Here is a 2,954-nt window from a genome sequence, read left to right as displayed (position 1 = left end):
GGCGGTGGCCGGGAGCGGCCACTGCACTCCAGTCTGGGTGGCAGAGTGAGACTCCAACTCAAAAAAATTTAAAAAAATTTTTTTTAAATATAAATTCAGCAGCCGGGCACAATGGCTCATGTCTGTAATCCCAGCACTTTGGGAGGCCAAGGTGGAGGATTGCTTGAGCCCAGGAGCTCGAGACCAGCCTGGGTAGCATAGACCTCACCTCTACAAAAAAAAAAAAAAAATTAAAGAGCCAGATGTGGTGGGACATACCTGTAATCCCAGCTACACAGGAGGCTGATGCAGGAGGATCACATGAGCCTCAAAAAAAAAAAAAAGTATAAGTCCCATGCAATATCGGGGCCATACTTATGCTAAAATATTCATTGCTGCTTATCTAAAATTCAAATGGACCTGGACATCCTGTATTTTATCTGGAAGTCCTAATTGGAGAAAAACAAAAAGAAATCTGAGAAGCAACAATACAGTCAAGGGAACAAGGCCGAGGAGCCAAGGTGGCCAAGTCCACCATTTGGAATCCTAACTCGAGCATGCTAGCTCACTGCCCCTATCTCTACCTTTCAGTATCCCCTACTCTCTGTGTCCCCGTCTCTACATCCCCACTCTGTCCCTGGGTCTCTCCATCTCTCTGTCTCCCTCCTCTGTCCCACATTATCTCTATCTCAGCCTCTGGGTGTCTCCCTCTCTCTGTCCCAAGTTTCCCTACCTGTGCCCCTCAGACTCCCCTCTCTCTACCTCAGTCGCCAACCCCCAAATCCCAGCCCCCCACCCCACCCCTGTACCTAAGTTTCCCTCTCTTTTTCTCTCAGTTCCCCCCTCCTGCAGTCCCTCATCACACCTCCCCGCTGCCAGCTCCTCCCAGTTCCTCAGTCTTCCACTAATCCTGGAATCTGCCTCAGACATCAAAAGTGGTTGAATCACTGTTCTCATTCCCTTCTCAAGTTGGCTGATTTGGGGGGCAAGACCTGAGCGGCAAGTGACAGAAAGTGGGAAGTGCATCCGGGGACACTACTCCCTCCTCAGCCAGGGCTGCTGGAGCTTGGGGCTGGGAAAAGGCATAGGAAAGAAACATTCTGCCAGAATGCTCCACCAGTGACCGACCTCGGTGATTTGGCGAGTCAGGGAACTCTCCCAAGCCCCCTTTATTCTCCTGCCATCAACTGCTGTGTCCTCTCTAAAGGGTCCTCTCTACCAACACCCCCATGCCAGCATGCTGGGGAGGTCTCTGTGTCAGTTCCTGGACCCCTGGCCGTGCCCCTGTCTCTTACTCCTCTCTGCCTTAGTTCCCTTCTCTGCCTCACAAATCTTCCTCCTTCCATCGCTTTCCCTCCCCCACCCCATCTCCATCCCACTGTATCTCTGCAGGCTTGAGTCTCTCCTTGTCTCTTCTGGGGCTGGGGTCTCTGTGTGCCTCCCTGAATCACCTTCCCTGTCTCTGCATTTCTTTCTCCCCGCCTGTGGACCCATCGTTGCTCAGTGGCAGCGAACAGAATCCACTCGGGACAGTGTAAAGCAGAAAGGGACGTATTAAGGGACACAGAGCCTCTCAGAAGAAAGAGACTCTAGGCTGGGGCTCCAGGTCACTCCCAAATCAGGGCCCAGAAAGGGCTACCCAGGAACTGCTGCCCACCCCCTCAACCTCCCGCGCGGTCAGGATGCCAGTCGCTGGCTCCAGCCGCAGTGCCTGGCAGAGAGGCTGCCTCGGGCTGCCTCTCTCCCCGCGGACTTTGGTTAGAAATTCAAGCTTCCCGCGAAGGCATCTGATTGGTGGAACCAATCCTCCGTCTGGCACCCCTCCCCCCGCCACAAGGCATTCTAGGAAATATAGTTTTTAGCCGTCCAGCCTCTGCTGTCAAAGTTGCATAAGGAAAGTGCAACAGATGTTGAAGGGGCCACACCTTCTCCCCATTGTCGCAAGCACTCTCCCTTTCTCTGTCCCTGTCTGTTTTTATGTGCATGCATTTCTCACTGTCAGTCTTTTCTCTCCGTGTGTGTCTGACTCCTTGGGTTTTCTGCCTCCTGTTCACTCTCTGGTTTTATTTCAGTTCTTCCATCTCTGTGGCATTCTCTGTCCTTTTCCTTGGTCGCCGGCTATACGACTTCAGAGTCCCCTGTCTCACCTCTATCCCCATCCCTGGTTCCAGCTCCGCTATTGAAGGGATTCTCCCTTTTGCCCCTCACTCTACTCAGCTGAACCAGAGCTCAGAGCCTTAAGGGAGAAAGGCAGAGGGGCAGGGGGTGGGTGAGAAGATATGGGATTCACAGACAAGCCAGGAAGATGACCCACGCTTTGGCGTTTCTCAGCTGCTCTCTCTGCAGGTGGGAAGATCCAGTACCCGCAGGTAGGCCACGTGAACTGAAAGAGTCTGGTGAGTTCCTGGCTAGAGCTGGAGTGGGCACAGGTGTGGATGATGGTGTGGGTTTGGGACAGTGCAGGGCACTCAGTCGGCCAGATGTAACTGACCACTCAGCGTGCTCTCCTGGAAGCTGTGGCCACCCTGACCACCTTCCTTTGTCACTGTTCTTTTCCTTACCCAATAATATTAGGACTGCAGGAAAATGGAGCTGCATGCTTCTCTGGAAATGCATAGTCATTCCAAAAACAATTAATAGGCACCTACTATGTGCCAGGCACTTTTCTAGACACTGAGGGTGCATCAGGGAACCAAAGAGTCAACAGATGTCTCTATCCTGGGGGAGTTTATACACTACTGGGGGAAATAAACAATAAACAAAGTAAATGAACCAATTATACAACGCAGTCGATGATAACACATGTTAAAAAGGAAAATGAAGCAGAGATGGGAAATAGAGAGAGTGCTGGAAGACAGCGGCATCACAATTTTCAATAAAGAGGATAGGAAAGGCTTCACTGAAAATGTGACATGTGGGTAAAGACCTGAAGGAAGGGTGGGAGTGAGAATGTGCACATATGGAAAAAAAAGCAG

Source organism: Carlito syrichta, unplaced genomic scaffold (genome assembly GCF_000164805.1).
Source record: "Carlito syrichta isolate Samal-C Ts95f unplaced genomic scaffold, Tarsius_syrichta-2.0.1 Scaffold126482, whole genome shotgun sequence".
Lineage (NCBI taxonomy): Eukaryota > Metazoa > Chordata > Mammalia > Primates > Tarsiidae > Carlito > Carlito syrichta.
The sequence above is the reverse complement of the archived record's forward strand: the minus strand, read 5'-3'. Positions refer to the sequence as shown.